Genomic DNA, 20,644 nt, shown 5'->3' with positions numbered 1-20,644 from the left:
TGATAGGAGATGTGACACACTTTCTGCCTGTGAACCATCACCTGACCATTGATCCTCACAATCCGCATGTATGCTGATGACTGCTTCAGTCCTGAAACTGACCTACTGTCTCTTCTCTTTTACTTTACATCTCTCTCTCTCTCTCTCTCTCTCTCTCTCTCTCTCTCTCTCTCTCTCTCTCTCTCTCTCTTTCTCGGCAATATGCATCCCCTACTACTACTCAGAGTTGATTAATCAGCACATAATAAATGAAACAGTTGCAGTTCTCACGAATGAGGAATGGAGGTGGTCATGATGCTGTGGAACACAAGGAGCTGGCATCCCCCTTGGCCTTTATGGTGGTTGGAAAATATCTAGGCAATATAACCACAGAGGCCATTAAAGCCTAAATGGTCCTTTGTAGAAATTCTTCATTGCCAGACATGGCCTTGAATTTGGAATTACGAGACAATACATGTAACCTCCTGTCCAAAGACCATAGCTTTCCCTAGCCAGGGTGAATTTGGAAATATCAAGGATAGAGAGTTAAAATCATCTCAAAAAGAAAAGGCAAAAGAATGAAAGGGAAGAAGGCAAAAGAGGGAGACAGAAAAGGAAGAAAGGAGAGAGAAGAATGATGAGAATCCTTGGGCAAAGAGAGAGACTTGAAAAGACAGATTGCATCTACTTCTGACTCTGAGTCATTACTGAATTAGCACTGCTCCCACTCATGTCTTTAGCAGGACTCTCTTCATGTTGAGAATGGATCTCAACAAAAAAAAATCAAAGAATAAAATTTTATAAAAAATTACACACACACACACACACACACACACACACACACATATATATATATATATATGTAGAAAGAGAGAGAGAGAGAGAGAGAGAGAGAGAGAGAGAGAGAGAGAGAGAATTGAGAACTCCAAGACTCAAGATGAACCAACCTAAATGATTTCATTTTAAGATTAGTTCCCAAAGATCTCCCATGCTCATGGATTGGCAGGATTAATATAGTAAAAATGGCCATTTTACCAAAAGCAATCTACAGATTTAATGCAATCCCCATCAAAATACCAATCCAATTCTTCAAAGAGTTTGACAGAACAATTTGCAAATTCATCTGGAATAACAAAAAACCCAGGATAGCTAAAACTATCCTCAACAATAAAAGGACTTCAGGGGGAATCACTATCCCTGAACTCAAGCAGTATTACAGAGCAATAGTGATAAAAACTGCATGGTATTGGTACAGAGACAGACAGATAGACCAATGGAATAGAATTGAAGACCCAGAAATGAACCCACACACCTATGGTCACTTGATTTTTGACAAAGGAGCCAAAACCATCCAATGGAAAAAAGATAGCATTTTCAGCAAATGGTGCTGGTTCAACTGGAGGGCAACATGTAGAAGAATGCAGATCGATCCATGCTTATCACCCTGTACAAAGCTTAAGTCCAAGTGGATCAAGGACCTCCACATCAAACCAGACACACTCAAACTAATAGAAGAAAAACTAGGGAAGCATCTGGAACACATGGGCACTGGAAAAAATTTCCTGAACAAAACACCAATGGCTTGTGCTCTAAGATCAAGAATCGACAAATGGGATCTCATAAAACTGCGAAGCTTCTGTAAGGCAAAGGACACTGTGGTTAGGACAAAACGGCAACCAACAGATTGGGAAAAGATCTTTACCAATCCTACAACAGATAGAGGCCTTATATCCAAAATATACAAAGAACTCAAGAAGTTAGACCGCAGGGAGACAAATAACCCTATTAAAAAATGGGGTTCAGAGCTAAACAAAGAGTTCACAGCTGAGGAATGCCGAACGGCTGAGAAACACCTGAAGAAATGTTCAACATCTTTACTCATAAGGGAAATGCAAATCAAAACAACCCTGAGATTTCATCTCACCCCAGTGAGAATGGCTAAGATCAAAACTCAGGTGACAGCAAATGCTGGCGAGGATGCGGAGAAAGAGGAACACTCCTCCACTGTTGGTGGGATTGCTGACTGGTACAACCATTCTGGAAATCAGTCTGGAGGTTCCTCAGAAAATTGGACATTGATCTGCCTGAGGATTCAGCTATACTTCTCTTGGGCATATACCCAAAAGATGCCCCAACATATAAAAAAGACACATGCTCCACTATGTTCATCGCAGCCTTATTTATAATAGCCAGAAGCTGGAAAGAACCCAGATGCCCTTCAACAGAGGAATGGATACAGAAAATGTGGTACATCTACACAATGGAATATTACTCAGCTATCAAAAACAATGACTTTATGAAATTCGTAGGCAAATGGTTAGAACTGGAAAATATCATCCTGAGTGAGCTAACCCAATCACAGAAAGACATACATGGTATGCACTCATTGATAAGTGGCTATTAGCCCAAATGCTTGAATTACCCTAGACGCCTAGAACAAATGAAACTCAAGACGGATGATCAAAATGTGAATGCTTCACTCCTTCTTTAAAAGGGGAACAAGAATACCCTTGGCAGGGAAGAGAGAGGCAAAGATTAAAACAGAGACTGAAGGAACACCCATTCAGAGTCTGCCCCACATGTGGCTCATACATATACAGCCACCCAATTAGACAAGATGGATGAAGCAAAGTGCAGGCCTACAGGAGCCGGATGTTCATTGCTCCTGAGAGACACAGCCAGAATACAGCAAATACAGAGGCGAATGCCAGCAGCAAACCACTGAACTGAGAATAGGACCCCCGTTGAAGGAATCAGAGAAAGAACTGGAAGAGCTTGAAGGGGCTCGAGACCCCATATGTACAACAATGCCAACCAACCAGAGCTTCCAGGGACTAAGCCACTACCCAAAGACTATACATGGACTGACCCTGGACTCTGACCTCATAGGTAGCAATGAATATCCTAGTAAGAGCACCAGTGGAAGGGGAAGCCCTGGGTCCTGCTAAGACTGAACCCCCAGTGAACTAGACTGTTGGGGGGAGGGCGGCAATGGGGGGAGGGTGGGGAGGGGAACACCCATAAGGAAGGGGAGGGGGAGGGGAATGTTTGCCCGGAAACCGGGAAAGGGAAAAACACTCGAAATGTATACAAGAAATACTCAAGTTAATAATAAAAAAATGGAAAAAAAAAGATTAATTCCCATAAGACACATTCATGCTAGATATTGAAAGTCTCATGGTCCCTTGTTAATGTTTTACATTTGAAACAATTTGAAGTTAACAATACTTTTAACTTAATGGAAAAAATATAATTATGATTCTCAGGACTATAATCATCTATCCTCAAAAAGAAATGTTACGATGTTCAATCAGAACAGTCATAATTCAGCCATGACATATTATAAACATGAATTGAAACAGAGATGATACAAACTAATCTCTCTCTCTCTCTCTCTCTCTCTCTCTCTCTCTCTCTCTGTGTGTGTGTGTGTGTGTGTGTGTGTGTGTGTGTGTGTGTAAATGAACATATATTGATATATAATGTGTGTATATTCTAGTGGGACTTTCTGTTCCTTGGTTTATAAATCTTCCTGTCTTAGTAATGACATGAAACATAATGCCCTAAACCCTGCTGACATTTTGTAGGAATTCAGTTGTGAAGAAATGTAGTCTAGTTCATATATTTCCCTTTCAAGCAGAGGGTTTCTGAACAAGCTTCAGAGGAATTTATTCTAACACTTTTTCTCCTTGGTAGATCATGTGTGTAAGCAAACATTGCACAGGAGAGCTCTGTTAAACACTTAAGAACGTACTAGCTGAAAAAGAGAGATGCCTATTGAAAACAATCCACAAAAAAACTAACAAATTAATAAATAGCAAAAGTAAAAGTATAAACAAACTAAAAATCAGGAGAATATAAAACCCATAAAGCCTTCCAATGTCATTTCAAAGGTTATTTAATAAAAAGTAGGCAAAGTGAATTTTTAAAATTTTGTTGTTATTTTTGTAACAAAAACCTTTTCAGACACTTCTGTGTGTCTCCTCTTCTGTCCTAACACCTGTATGTTGGTATCAGAAAATAGGAAGAGTTTTAAAATATTACCTAATGCTACATCATCTATCCAATGGCTTATCTTTTGCTTACATTGTAATCCTGGCTCAGTATCCTTTTTAAGAAAGTCCTCATGTTTAGCAGTAAAAGAACATCTGGGCACGGAAATGATTAAGTTACTATTTCTGTCTCAAATTCACTCTTCTGTGTTCTGCTTCACAGTTATAGAGCTAGGGCTTTGTCAACTCCATTTCAGTTTTTCCAACTGTTTTAATGTCTGCCAATAACCACATTAGAAACTCAAGATCATGAAGAAGCAAGGCAGACTGTCTGTCTCTGTCTCTCTGCCCCTGTCTGTCTCTTCTGTCTCTGTCTCTGTCTCTGTCTCTGTCTCTGTCTCTGTCTCTCTCTCTCTCTCTCTCTGCCTCATAGATTGACTGTCATTCCCAAATCATCTCTTGCCTCCATGAAGTTCAACAGAAGTAACTAATTCCCACTTTGGGGAATTAAACTAATACTTATAGAACTGGCTGCAGCATGATGCCACAGGCAAATCAGTGCTGATCTGTCAGAGGTCTTAACATTAGCACCAGGAATCCTATGCCACTGTTGTGTGCCTTAATTTCTAACCATTTGCCTTTTTTCTTGTAGGAAGGATTATACCTACCTCCTGTAGTTGCTAATTGTGTGATATTCCAGTGTCCCTTTTGAATTTCCATTTTCTCTGTAGCTATTAAACAATTCATTTTAGTGAATGAAAGCTACTAAACTCGTGGATTTCTTCCTTGGACAGTGCTCTATGGTGCAACTAGTTATCTTAAAGTCAGAATAATCACCCTTATTATGGGGTAAACCTTTTCATGTGATTAAAGTAATGTCTAATACTACACTATTTTCTTGAATCATTCATTTAAAATATAATAGACATTACTGAATTGTCCTTGAAGTTGTAAGGAATTCAGAGAATTAATAGCTGCAGTTTTACATGCAGATACTCAGAAAAATTTTAATTAACCTGGATATGTATATGATACTTATAATATATTAACTTCTCTATGAATATTATACAGAGTGAATTTTCAAAAAGTTTAGAGGAAGGAACATATTACAACTAAAAATCAGAATATACCAGAAGAGTTTAACAGAGAATAAATTTGAGTAGATGAGACTTTAAAGGCTTATTTAGGCTGGAGAGGTTTTGAAAGGTGAAAAGAAAGTAAACAAGACAAATGAAAAAACTTCAAAACATAAATTCTTTAATATTTAGTATTATTGCTAAGTTTATATAAGTTATGATATAGTAATGAAAAAATAACTTAGCAAAAAATGTAGTGGGATAGTGAAGAACTTGTATTACCATGTAAGGATTTGACATATTCTTTGGGAGGAGAAAGCCATAAAATATTAAAGAAGCCTTAAGATTAACCTGTATGAACCTCAGCCTTGACCTTGAAAATAAAGTGATGAACAGTAGAATATTATTGATGACATAATATATTGATGAAGTCCTCCTTCAGAAATTAAGAGACTCAGACTAGAAGGTCTGTCAGAAATCATCAGATCAGTAGCTTGTGGTCTTAGAATGGAAGGAATATAAATACTAGTTATTGTGGTGGAACCATCTGGGAGAGAGTGTCTTCATATCATAGTAAACAAGAATTTACAGGAGGGCCTGGGAAACTTGATTTGTTTGTTTGGCTTCCATATGAATGTTATTGCTGAATATGTGATTACAAAGAATATTATGGCATCCAGAGAAATAAGCAATCCTCAGATAATGGGTCAAATGAAATGACTAAATGTAGACAGGAGCATTGACAGAGAAATATTAAGAGATAGGAGTTGTATGGCCAGACAAGAAAATGACCAGAGCTCTAGAGAAAGGAGAGTACTTAAATGAGAATCACAGCAAGTTCCCAGTAAAGTCATGGCAGCAAGGGTATGTTACATTGTAGAGTTTAACAGGTGAGAATTTTGCATGAAGAATAACCTATTGACTGTACCAAATGAGTCTTAGACAAGCCAAGATATAAAGTATACAATTATCACAAATTTCCCATATGAACAAATTTCCCATTTTAAACAATTTACATCTTTTCTGAAAGAAATTTAAGTAGGGGTGGGACTGACTGGAGAGTGTCAAATCATAGGGAAAAGCAATCCCACAGAGAAGGTTTGCTATAAACAGTAGTGATGAGGGGCAGAGCAAAATGGGTTAAGGAGAAGCACAGAAGTTTACATTTTCAGCAGCATCCCAATGACTACAGGGGAAACGTCCAGTAGAGAAAGAGTAGCTGTTGTGTAGGGAAGGAGAATAATAGCTGTGAATGGGACCTTAAGTCAGTGAAAGTGGACTGAATGATGGAAAAGACATTACACCTGCATGAAAGCAAAGAAAACAGAGTTAGGAAACTGAAGCAAACATGCATTTTGTAGATATTTACTGAATATGCACCATTTTGCCTAGGTGATTCTATTTTCTCAGAAAATGAACATCATTTAGTCATTGTGAGTACTTAAAATGAATGAAAAAAAGTTTTTTTTTTATTTTAGAGAAAAAAGATATAGTTATTCCATTGATTGAAAGAAGACATATATATTTATTTAAAAGGGTACCTGGGGTCTCTTGTCAATTTTATTGTAAATGGGTCAGCAGAATATGGTAGTAGGATTTGGCAAACCAATCATCTGTTTTAATTTGTTCTTGGAATGAAGAGATTTAACCATTCCTGAGGTATTGCCAGAAGAGTATAATGAAGGAAACTGAAGAACTAAGGGCATACATAGGTAATGTCTTCTAGAAGGAAGAAAATAATCAGTTCATGTGAGGAAGACCCTGCTGGGGTAAACTGATTTGTGGATTAGGGAATATGAGAGGTAAAGTGGAGAAATGGGAGTTAGTAATCAAAAAGAGATGACTGGCACTGAGAATTTCTGTGTGGTACAGTTTTTGCTAAACAGGAAAATGCTACTCAATTTTGCTTGTGGAATTAGATAGCTAAGGCAGTGTGAGCAATGTGACAGAGAAAAGAGAGAAATTAGAGATTCTGTTGCATGACTTTTGCATTGAATAGATTATCTTTGTGGATACCCAATTTTAGTACTATGAATAAAGGTAGCAATTATGTTAAGATCTTTGCAGCTGATTTCCACTCCCTTTAGGGCTACTAATACCTCACTTCTTACATCTTTGTGCTTGTGATTCTTGTTGTTTTAAGGGGTACCTCACCACAGATCCAAATCTAGTTCTAAGGACAGAGAAACAATGATATGCCTCACACCAAATGCAGAGCTGCAGGAAACTTGTTCAACGATGAGATATAGTGATGTTGGTCATGAGTCTAAGGTTAAGGCAAAATAAAAACTGAAAAGGGGCATCGTTCTATAGAAACACATATGAAAATACAGAGTATCAAGTGATGAAACCTCAACTACAGGTTTTCAGGAAAAAGATGTATTTCTCTACAGGGACAATATTATGAAACTGCAAAATTCATAAAAGGACTATGTCGACATAATTTTCAAACACACACACAAAATAATTGACTCTAGTCATAGAACTATGATGTTAGAAATGCTAAAGTATGGTTACCTTAACTCTTTCTCAATATTTAAACCTTTTGATAGAAATAAAAACTTTATAATAACTGATAATGAGGAAACTGCATGAAAACAGTACAATTATGAAAGGGAGATTGAACTATACTATTATTAGACCTTTATGCCGTAAGTATGGTAGTATCTGAAGATAGATTGCAATATTATAAAATTATAAATTGTGTGCTATAAAGTTTAGAGAAACCATTAAGAAAAGTGAAATAAAGATAAGTATATGGCTTTACTGCAAATTAAAACAAAATCTGTTAATTGGAAAATAAAGAAATCAAAAAAGTTATGAGACTAACAGAAGATAATTAAAAAGATTCAACTCTACCATGACTAGAAGCATTAAACCCAATAAACTTGGTATGTTTCTTGATGAGAAAGTTACATTCCTGTCTGGGATACATAATGTCATCTTTTATGTATCATGTCTTTTTCTTCTTTGACTTCTTCCTTACATACATCTATATTGTAACAATACCAACCCCTTTTTAAAAAAGCAAAGTCCTGAAATTCTTTGCTGTGGTAGTTTGGAATCCCAATTTCACCTGAGTAGAATTCTTTGTAAAGAACTCCACAGCCACACCATGGACCTATGATTTATGTTCCAAATGTCATTGATATGGTTCACTGTGATTTTCATGAGAAATATCTTAGAATTATTTGATACAGTATGATTTACTCACAAGAAGTCTATATGGATAGCTGGAAGAAAATCATGTTGATGTCCATTGCTCTCTATAATACTGCACTGGATAGAAAGGCTATGTCTGTTCTTATCTCAGAGTCAGTAGAGGTGTTTGAAGTCATAACTACTTACACTTGCCAAGAGTTTAAAAACTTAAAACTTGTCTTCAAATAACAAAATGATCTCTTAACAACAACAATAACAACAACAACAACAACTTCTTCTTCTTCTTCTTCTTCTTCTTCTTCTTCTTCTTCTTCTTCTTCTTCTTCTTCTTCTTCTTCTTCTCCTTTTACCTCCTCCTTCCTCCACCTGCTTTTCTTCCTCCCCTTCTTTTCTTATTATTTCTTTTAGAATTTCATATAATGTTTTGATCCTATTCACCTTCTCCCCATAACTCCTTCCAGATATACCTCCCTTTCTGACTGATAAAGTAGTATATCTTTATTTTTATTTTTTATTCATCAATTCAAATGTATGCTGTCCATACATGCATAAATGTCTGGTCTTCCACTAAAGTGTAGCTGATCTACCTGTGGCAACATTCTTAAGGAAAACTGACTCTTCTTCTCCCAGTAGCTACCCCTTACCTATAGCTTCTCTGCTAGGTGTGGAATAATATATTCAATCTTCTCTTCTTGCTAAAATTTGTCTAGTTGAGTTTGAATAGGACTACACCTACCCTGTTGTGTTCAGAGGATGTGATATTTTTGTGTTTGTCACCTCTGGCTCTTGGCCTCTTTTCTCCACCTCCTTTGAAACGAGCCCTGAGCTTGGGAGGAGAGGAATACTGTGGGCATGAACATGCCACAGACTCTTATTTTCTGCACTTTGGACAGTTGTAGGTCTCCATGTTTATCATCATCAACAATAATATCAGTTTCTGTCATGAGATCTGAGAAATGCATTGATCCATAATCATAATAAGTAAATAGGAATCAGTCTCATATTATGTCCATATAGCAAAATATGGTTCTTTCCTAGAAATTATGGCATACGTAACCATAATTCTAGTTCCATGAATTGCACCAAGTATGGGTTTCATAGTTTGAAGTGAGTCTTAAATTCAATCAGAGCATGTTATGTATCTCCTATAAGGAGCAATAAAATTTCATGATGAAATGTTTATTTTTTGACATTGAAAGGTCATATCTAGAACCTCAGAAACTCCATGAGAATGGAGAAGACTTCATTGACTGAGGCATAGATAAATGACAACACATTTCTAAGGTGAGAATGTGCATATTGATAGTACATGGATAATATGTCCATCATAGCATTCTGACCCCAGGTGTTAATGGCATAAAGAATGTTCCTCTACAGAGACTGCCCCGACAAAGATAGATAGCCTACCTCCTTATTCTGCAGTATATTTTAACTCTACATTCTTGTTTATCTGTATCTAGTCACTCTGCCTCCTTCTTCATCTCTAGCCAATAACATCATCCACTTGTTCAACTATGGATAATATACATTGAGTTTCTGGGTACAGTGATATCTCCATTAGAGAGCACAGCCTCTGGGTTCCAGCTTTTGTGTGTGTCTTTGTATTTATCTGTATTTCATTACTTCCCTAGTCAAGTAAATCCCCGAGAACATGTAGGACACAACACATGCCCTTGTTATTTATGCAACTATTACATCATTGAGTGTCTTCCATTGCCACTCCAGTAATTACTAACTTGCAGATTTCACAGCTGGGTAAATTTGGTGATTATTCTTCCTCTAATGGCATGTATAGACCTTTCCAGTACCATGAAATATGTCCAGCAGAAATGAAAGCTTCCAGTTCTGTACTAGATAAATTTCTCAATATCCTTTGACTCACATATATGGGGTCTGGCATGACTAGGGCATTGCCATCAAGTAATGGGACAGTAGGCAAGAACATTGATGACATTCAATAATGTTTTATGCTACTTGGAATTTCCCTGACCAACAACAAAACCTATTTCTGGGATTTTTATATGCTATCCAGTTGTGTCATATAGTGTTATTATCCCATTATTAATAATTTGGAGTGGTTGGGGATTTAGCTCAGTGGTAGAGTGCTTGCCTAGCAAGTGCAAGGTCCTGGGTTCAGTCCCTGGCTCTGAAAAAAAGATAAGAAAAAATAATTTGGAAAGGATCTTCCTGTAGTTCCTTCTCTACATGTTCTCTCATTTCTGTTCCCAGTTTAGCCCTTCTTGGAACATTAAGTTCTCTTAGTTTGAACAGTACTACTTTGCATCTCTTTGCCCTTTAAAACAACATCCATTTTCTCCATTCCTAATTTCTAGACCTCTATGAAGATTTCATAGAAAAAAGCACATAAATGAAGATTCAAATATAACTTTCACAATTTAGAAAAAAATGTAATCATGTTTGTCTTTTTGGTCTGGGCTATCTTGTTAATAATAATTATTTCTAGTTCCAACCATTTACATGAGAATTTCATATTTTAATATTTCTTATTTCATATTTTAATAGCTAAATAATATTTCATTGTGAAATATACCACATAGTAACATAACCTTGTTTTAATCTTTCTTAGGCACCTTGCTATAATATAGATTCTATGAGTATAATCTGACACTACTTTTATTTTAATCTCTTTGGTCACTAGATTTTTTCCTGGGATTGTTTTCGTGTTTTATCAGATCCTTGGTACACAATTATAAGTATATCTTTTTATACTTCTCAGTCATATCACTTCTAAAGTCACAAGGTTTAGAATGGGGACAACCACCCTACAAAACAAATAGCTCTTGAACTTTTGGTAATTGTTTACTCATTGGAAACATGAAACATTGTTATCCATGCCTGGGAACTGGGGCAGTATGTCTTCAGTAGTCTTAGATCTCTGTATCCAAATTAAATATGTTATACTCTACTAAAGGCTAAAGACTTACTAGCATCATGAATTTCAGTTAGCTCATGGTAGGAAGAAGATCTTACTATTTGATGGTAATTTTCAGCTCAGGGATAATCTATGTAAATGCCATTTATATGGTTTGATATAATCAGAAGCTAATATTTTCTCTTCAATATTTCCATCACATCATGTTTTTTTTTAATCTCCTAGCTTGAGTACTCTCATTTCCCCTATAGATTAAGTAAGTCAAGGCTTTTTATTCCTCTGTAGGCAGGGTTTATGCCCATTATTGAGCAGTGCAAACATTTCAGAATACAAATCATCTGCCACTATCAACTAAAGAGCAGGTTACAAGTGTAATTTTAGTTTTAGGGGGACTGATGATTTCTTTTTGCCTCTAAATACACCAGGCACAAATGTGTTACACAGGCATATATTAATGAAAAACACTCATACACACAAAATAAAGACTTCAGCCTCCTACTTCATTAATATTACAGACCTAGACTCCACGACAAGCTTATCTATTGCCAAAGTATGCAAGAGTTTTAGCCGCTAAACTTCCAAATGCATGTATTTAAATCTATATTAAAACTCTTTATAGTAGAATTGAAACATTGTTTCATGAAAATAAATTATATAACTTAATAAAATAAACTAAAAGAGAAAATCTATTATTGTAATTAAATATCTAACATCCAACCTGACAACTTTATAAATCCATATACAAGTTTAAAAGAAGTTGGATGAAGATAAGATGTGCTTTACAAATAAAGTTGGAGTAGCTGCATTAATAGTAGAAAAGTGTACATTAGATTAAGAAAATTTTCAAGAGGTAAAGCCATAAATAATCATCAAATCAATTTATCAGAATGATATAATCATACCAATCACTTATGTAACTGATGAAATAATTTGAGAATAAATACATGTGATCTATTATATTTTGATTTACAAATTTGATAGAGTTGTAATTTATAAAATGGTGTAGCCCCTGAGATCACAACAAAACTTTGGTAATGTGTCTGTGAATTTCAATGAGTTCAAATTTTGAAAACTATATTCTATGACAGGAAAAAATTAAAAATAAATAATGAAATAATTTACTTCATCAGTATTATATAGAATAACTCCGAATTATTCATATTTATGTGGCATTCTTTTTTTTATTAACTTGAGTATTTCTTATATACATTTCGAGTGTTATTCCCTTTCCCGGTTTCCGGGCAAACATCCCCCTCCCCCCTCCCCTTCCTTATGGGTGTTCCCCTCCCAACCCTCCCCCCTTGCCGCCCTCCCCCCACAGTCTAGTTCACTGGGGGTTCAGTCTTAGCAGGACCCAGGGCTTCCCCTTAATAGACAGAAATGCTTTTTAATAGACAGAAATGCTTGGACTTCCCTGTACTACACTAATGACTATGCTGATATAGGAAACAGTATAATAAGTTCTCAAACATTGAAATATATCTAAAAATGAGCTAATAATTTCTCTTCCTGTGTTTTAAACACATTCATATATGTATAATACATGGTATATAAGATTAGTTTCAGACAGTCTTCAATAGACATAACCTATTGGCCTCAATGAGGGAGGAAGCATCTAGTCTCACAGAGACTTGAAGTGACAGGGTGGGGACATGGGGAGATGGGGAGATGGGACCGAAGGGTGGGACCCACCTGCTCAGAGGAAAAAGAGAGAGGGTATGAGGGAAGCATTTTGGGAGAGGGGCCTGAGAAAGGGCAGTGAGCAGGATGTAAGTGAATATGTAAAAAGATTAAATTTAATTTAAAATAGAAATAATCCAAATATTACACACAACATCAATAAACTGGATACATTGTTGAAGTTGAGCAACAGCTAGAGATCTAATTATTGATATGATTATTGCTATAATTACTCTTAAAGTCACATCCCAAACCAAAGAGGTAAATCAATGTAAATAAATGTAAAATATGTTGTATAATTAACCCTGAAACTTCTAAATACATATATTATAGAAACATAGGCCAATGGTTCCTTAGGCATAGGTCTTTGAGGAGGCTGGATTACATAGAGCATGAAGGAACTTTTTTTGAAGTTGATGGAAGTGTGAGTTATATTACTGTAGAGCCACTCACTTTTATAAGTAGTCATGTTGAAGCTCCTAAAATTATTGAGATGAGTGGGTATAGCACATTGTACTTCATGTCAGAACACTATCAAATGACTTAAACAAAGCAAGCAAACAAAAGGACGGCAATTAAACGGTCTTTTTCTTCTACCCATGACAAGAAGAATTCATATGTATGGCAATTGACAAGAAAGATTGCTAGAGACGACAATGTGAATGCCAGATCCTTTAGGTTATATTCTATACCACTATGGCAATCGTGACACCAGAAAAAGTCTGGCCCTGTCTCCTCAAATTACATTTGAACCAAAGAGAGAAATTAATGCCCTTAAATAGATAAATGCCCTTAAATAAAAGTTACATATCAATGTTTTCACCAAGAAAATCCTACATAGTAAGAAAGTAGTTAAGGTAGATAAATCTTTGTTCATATAAAATGAATTTAATCTAAACTTAAAATGGTTCTATTTCCTCTGGAAGTAAGAAGAAATGAGATTTAGGTAAAGTAAAAATGTTAGAGATGTCAGTGTGTGTGTGTGTGTGTGTGTGTGTGTGTGTGTGTGTGTGTGTGTGTTTGTGGCGGGGTATGGGGGGTCATGAAACAAAGAACCAGGAGACACTGTTAATAAAGAAAATTGCAGAATCACATCTGCATTCTTTTATTTTTATAATGAGATCTCATTACTAATTACGCATTACTACTATGAAGAGAAAAGATATATTTAGTCATTATGAGATAGAAATTCTTCACAGAGTTAGAAAGAAACTCAGGATAATGAAAACTATTCTCAAGAATAAAAGAACTTCTAGAGGAATCACCATCCTTGACAGCAAGCTGTATTACAAAGCAATCATGATTTAAAAAAACTGCATGGTATGGCACAGAGACAGGCATGTAGATCAATGGAATATAAGTGAAGATCCAGGAATAAAATATCTATGGTCACTTGATTTTTGACAAAGGAGCTAAAACCATCAATGGGAAACAGATAACATTTTCACCAAATGTTGCTGGTTTAACTGGTGGTCAGCATGTAGAAGAGTGCAAATTGATCCATTTTTATCACCTTGTACAGAGCTCAAGTCCCAGTGGATCAAGAACCTGCACATAAAACCAGATACACTGGAAACTAATAGAAGAGAAAGTGGAGAAGAACCTCAAACATATGGGTATAGAGGGAAATTTCCTGAACAGAAGACCAATGGCTTATGCTCTAAGATTAAGAATCAAGAATCAACATGTGGGACCTCATAAAATTGCAAAGCTTCTGTAAGACAAAGGACACTGTTATTAGGACAAAACAGGAACCAACACATTGTATAAAGATCTTTAACTATCTTATATTCAATAGAGGCTAATATCCAATATATATGAAGAACTCAAGAAGTTAGAATCCAGAGAATGAAATAACCCTTTTAAAAAATATGGTACAGAGCTAAACAAGAATTCTCAACTGAGGAATATTAAATGGCCAAGAAGCACCTAAAGAAATGTTCAAAACCCATAGTTATCAGGAAAATACAAATCAAAACAACACTGAGATTTCACCTCACACCTCTCAGAATGGCTAAGATCAAAAACTCTGGTGACAGCAGATGCTGGCAAGAATGTGGAGAATGAGTAACACTCCTCCATTGCAGGTGGGATTGCAAACTTATACAATGACTCTGGAAATCAGTATGGTGGTTCATCAGAAAATTGGACATAGTATTACCAGAGGATACAGCTATACTACTCCTGAGCATATACCCAAAAGATGATCTAACATAAAACAAGGACACAAGCTCCACTATGTTCATAGCAGCCTTATTCATAATAGCCAGAAGCTGGAAAGAACCCAGATGTCCTTCAACAGACAAATGGATACAGAAACTGTGGTACATTTACACAATGGAGTTCTTTTCCCCTACTAAAAACGATGACTTCATGACATTTTTAGGCAAATGGATGGAACTAGAAAATATCATCTTGAGTGAGATACCCCAGTCACAAAAGAACACACATGGTATGCACTCATTGATAAGTGGATATTAACCCAAATGCTCAAAATACCGAAGAAACAATTTACAGACCACATGAAGCTCAAGAAGAAAGAAGACCAAATTTTAGATGCTTCAGTTCTTCTTAGAAGTGGGAATAAAATACTCACAGAAGGAAATACAGAGACAAGAGATGAAGAGACTGAAGGAAAGCCGATGAAGAGCCTACCCCATCTGGGGATCCATCCTATATACAGTCACCAAACTTAGTTATTATTGCTGATGCTAAGAAGTGCTTGCTGACAGGAGCCTGATATAACTGTCTCCTGAGAAGCTCTGCCAAGCCTGACAAATACATAGGTGATTGCTCTCAGCCAAACATTAGTCTGATAATGGGGTCCCCAATGGAGGAGTTAGAGAAAGGACTGAAGGAGCTGAAGAAGTTTGCAACCCTGGAGGAAGAACAACAATGCCAACCAGAAGCTCCAGAGCTCCCAGGGACTAAACTGTCAACTAAAGAGTACACATGGAGTGACCCGTGTCTCCACCTGCATATGTAGCAAAGGATGGCCTTGTTGAACATCAATGGGAGGAAAGGCCCTTGATAGTGTGAAGGCTCAATGCCCCAATGTAGGGGAATGTTAGTACGGGGAGTTGGGAAGAAGTGGTTGGGTCAGGGAGCACCCTATAGAAACAGAGGGTGAGGGAATGAGGTAGGGGTTTCTGGAGGGGAAACTGAGAAAGGGGATAACATTTAAAACATAAATAAATAAAATATCCAATAAAAAGAATTTCTAGAAGTTATGAAAAGACTTATCTTTGCATAACTTTTGAAAAAAATTTTTATGGGTTCTGAAAGGAAGGCATTTAATTAGCATGTCCTAATTTTCTATGACCATAAAACCAATATAAGGCAGTTTTTGGAAACCCAGCTTCTTATGTTCCTGCCTTACATTAATATTACCTGCAAGATAGTCTTTGGTTAGCTTCTCCAGTGGTCTCATACTGAACAAATTGTAGAACAGTGTAGAGCAACTTTGCTTTCACATTACTTAGGGGCTGAGCATTTCTGCATATCTGTGAGTAAAGGTGTGCATTCCTGAAGTTAGGCACAATTGCTCTCATTTTTCTACCCAACAAAGGAGAAAAATACTTTTATAACAGATTAATGTAACAAATGCTCTGGCAATGCTCTTGTTATAGTGCTATAGTAGACACAGTGTGAATTATATAATTAGATGTATATTATTGAATTTAAACTCTATAGACTGCTTTGAAACTAGGCAAGTCATTAAGTTCTCTGCGTTCAGAATTCTCACGTGTCATATACATTTATATAAATAATAGATTCATATAATGTATATATAATGAACACTGTAAATATTTATATAGAGTATACATTATGTGGTATTTTGAATACATGTTATGCATAGGCTTATGTATTTGAACAATGGATCTCTATTTGATGGAACTGTTTGAGGCAGTTTAGGTAGCTATGCTGGAGGGAGTATGAAACTGGGAGTGGGGGAGATTGGGGATGTATACTTTCTTCTAAGGATTTTTCCCTTTTATTAAAAATAGATTCGTTGCTTTCATACACTAGACCCTTATTACAGTTTTTCCTCCCTCTGTCTGAGTTCCTCCCCACCTCCTCTCCCGTCCAGATCGTCTCCCTTTACAGTGCTCATTAGAAAAGAAGAGACTTCTAAGAGATAATAACTGAACATGACACACTAAAATAAAAGGTTAAACCAAATCCATCACTTTGAGGTTGGTCAAGGGAGACCACCAGAAGGAATTAGAGCCCCCAAAGAAGTCACAAGACTCAGATATTCACGCATGAACACATTCGGGCATCCTGTGAAAATACTAAATGAAAAGCGTTAATATATGTGCAGAGCACCTGGTACAGATCCGTGTCTGCTTTATGATTGCTGCTTCGGTCTCTGTGAATTAACATGGGCTTTGCTTAGTTCATTAATAGCATTTGTTCTCCTGCTGTCCTCAATGCCCTCTGACTCCTGGACTCTGCCTCCTCTCCATGGGGTCCCTTGAATTCTGTAAGTAGGAATTTCATGAAGACATCCCATTTAGATATCTGTGTTCCAAATCTCACTCTTTTCACAATGTCTGGCTGTCTCTGCATCTGGTCCCATTTGCTCCACATAGAAGCTTCTTGAGTAAGTCACTGAACTGAGTATAGCAGAATACCATTAGGATTAACTTTATTGCTACTTTTAAAACTCAGGACAGTAGTGTTCGATTTTACTCTAGATCTTTTGGCTATGTAGTCTCAAGTTCTTGGTTACTCAAGCAGTATCATGTTTGGGTTCCATATTATATAGTGGGCTCAAAGTCAAATCAGGCATTGGTCTATTATTTCCATAAATTTGTACCACCATTGCCCCAGCATATTTTTCAGACAGGACAGATTGTAGATCAAAGTTTCTGTGAATATCTTGGTGTCCATGTTTCTCTTTTGGTAGCATATAGAGTATCTTCCTGCACCAAAGACTTGAGAACATGGGGAGAAGGTTCTATGTAGGCACCTTTTCATGTTCTCCATGTTCAGTGTCTTGTGTGGGTGTTGTCTTGCATTCAGTTTGTAGAAAGCAACACATTGTCCTGATAGCAATCTTGGTTGCTTTGGGATTTCCACAGGACCCACTTTGGCCAACAATTCAGTTAGATACAGCCCAGTTCCAGTACTGGAAACTTATTTTAGGGATACGATGTGGCCAACTGACCACTCTATCTCCCTTAGTATTTGAAATTTTTCATTAGGATCACCTTCGTTTATTTTAGGAAGTTTCCACTACACTAGGTTTCAATACCACTACTTAAATGCCTCTCAATTCCTTTTCTCTCTGCATCCTCTTTCTCAAACCCATCCTCATTTCCCCTCCCCATCTGATTCTGATAGTTTGGTCATTATTTCATTAGTGACTAATATCTACATATAAGCATTCATATACCATTTCTGAGGTTGGATTACCTCAGGAAGGATAATTATTTATTTGTTCCACCCACCAGTCTCCAAACTTCATGTCATGTCTGTTAACAGGTACCACCCCATTATGTAAACATGTTCCTTTTGTCTACTGTTCTTCTGTTGCAAGATATCTAAGTTGTTTTCACTTTCTGGCTATTATGAATAGAGCAGTGAGGAACATAGTTGAGCAAGTGCCCTTGTCGAAGAATGAACCATCCTTTGGGTATATGCCCAAGTGGTAAAGCTGAATCTTGAGGTAGATGTAGTCTCAACTTTCTGAGAACTGCTGTTTGCACTCCCAGCAGCAGTGGATGAGTGTTCTACTAACTCTGCACCCTCACCACCGTGAGCTGCTGCATGTGCTGTGTATCTTAGTCATTCAGACAGGTGGAAAACAAAGCCTTAAAGTAGTTTTTGATTTAAATTTGCCCAATGGCTAAGGATGTTGAATCTTTCTTTATTTCTTCATCAGTAAAATTTCCTGTATTGAGATTTCTCAGTGGACCCTCTACTTCGCTTACTAATTGGATTGTTTGAGTTTTTTGATGTCTAGTTTCTTAAATACTTTATATATTTTGGATATTTGTCCTCTATCAGGTGTGAGGTGCTGGTAAAATATTATTTCCCATTCTGTAGGCTGCCAGTCTTTTCCTTTGGCCAAATGATTGTATTCTTTACCTCACAGAAGACTTTCAGTTTCATGGTGTACCATTTATTAATTGTTTTCTTAATGCCCACATTATTAGCACTCTTCATAAAATTTACTATGCCAATGAGTTTGAGTGTATCTTACGTTTTCTCTTCTATCACCTTCAATGTCTTTGGTCATATATTGAGGTATTTGACCCTTGTGGATTTGGTTTTTGAGAAGTGTGGTAAACCTGGATCTCTTCACACTCTTCCACCTATACTCACGTACAACTACCCTGATATCCAAGCCACATGACGACACACCAAACAGGAGATTTACAGAGCAATTTCTATTATGAAAAATGATACAAAAATATTTAATAAAAGTACCTGCAAACTGAATCCAAAAACATATCAAAATGATCATCCACCATGATCAAGAAGGCCTCATCCCAGAGATAAGGGACCTTTCATTATATGAAAATTGATAAATGTCATCCATCACATGAAAACCCTGAGAGGGAAAAACAAAGCACATGATTAGTCTCATTAGATGCAGAAAAGACCTCTGCAAAACCCAACAGTGCTTTTTTATGAACATCCTGGAGAGATAGGGGATAGGAAGGACATACTTAAACATAGTACAAACTGTGTACAGCAATCCCATAACTAACATCAATACAAACTGAGAGAAGCTGCTCCCACGTCCAATTTACCTTCTCAGATTCACATTCGCAGTTGGAGATGTGGTATCTCAGGTTTCTCTTCCTATGCCACGTCTGTTTGTTGCTGGTTGCCATGCTTCTTCTACAATGACAGGCTCTTAGCTCTGCGAAACCCAAACTCAGAATAAACTCTTCTATAAACTGATTTTGATAATGGTGTTTTATAAAGCAACAAAAAAATAATTAATAATATAGCTACATATATACATATATTTACAGTATATTTAATTCTATAATATAATTTGCATATATTATGTAAATAGACATAGATAACATACAGTGTATATACTAGCTACATAGTATACGTTATAACTTTTTATACATGTTTATACAATATATTGCTATGTATGTCTGACATCTATTATGTTACATAATATTTATTAAATATTATATAATATAGACATATATAAGTCAATATAGGTATAGCATAGATATCATAGAAAGTGTATTAAAGATATTAAGTATGAAAGGATTAAAGTCAATTCATAATCCAAATATATTATATACAATACATAATGTGTAGTATATAATGTAGTATATATAATTTAATCATGCAATACATTATTCTTAAAACCTTTTGTGGTATAATTACGATGAGCATAATTGTTAGATTGCCTTAGACGTCATCGTAAAAATTTCTTTAATTTACATGTTTTTACATAAGTAGTAAATCCTTCTTTTTAAGCTATTTAACTAAATTAATAATGTTTTTAAGGAAAAAATAGCTGAGATTTGGATATGGTTCTTAATATTTTCCATTTGTTGGTTTCTTCCTTTTTATAATTTCTTCAGTAATGTCACTACTATGTAAGTCTCCTAGTTGCATGTCATTCACTCCTGTTAGCAAACCCTTGGACGATCACTGCTGTAGCTCAAACAGTCCATATCTGTTCATTTGAATGGCCTCCATCTTCTGCAGAACATTCTAGTTATGTATCCTGCTATTGTATTGGTTCTCCTGGTGATGCCCTCTCTATCCCTTTGCTTTGGGCCACGTTGTATTAGAGATCCCAGCACACTACACTCTTCTCCTAAGTCTCCCATGTTCTTCTCCTCTCTCTCCATTTGGCTTTATTTGTTGGCCTACCA

General features: G+C 36.3%; 1 long non-coding RNA gene across 1 annotated transcript in view; it reads left to right on the top strand.

Moving 5' to 3' along the window:
- The window catches only part of LOC120097502 (uncharacterized), a 197,625-nt gene extending 177,881 nt beyond the window's left edge, over nucleotides 1-19,744 (top strand). Inside the window, exon 3 of the long non-coding RNA XR_010058449.1 lies at nucleotides 14,305-19,744. This is a non-coding gene — a long non-coding RNA (uncharacterized LOC120097502). The remainder of the gene's footprint in view (nucleotides 1-14,304) is intronic.
- The last annotated feature ends 900 nt before the right edge of the window (nucleotides 19,745-20,644 follow it).

This window comes from Rattus norvegicus, chromosome 16, assembly GCF_036323735.1.
Source record: "Rattus norvegicus strain BN/NHsdMcwi chromosome 16, GRCr8, whole genome shotgun sequence".
Classification (NCBI taxonomy): Eukaryota; Metazoa; Chordata; class Mammalia; order Rodentia; family Muridae; genus Rattus; species Rattus norvegicus.
Note: the sequence above shows the minus strand (reverse complement) of the source record. Positions and strands in the feature narration are given on the sequence as shown.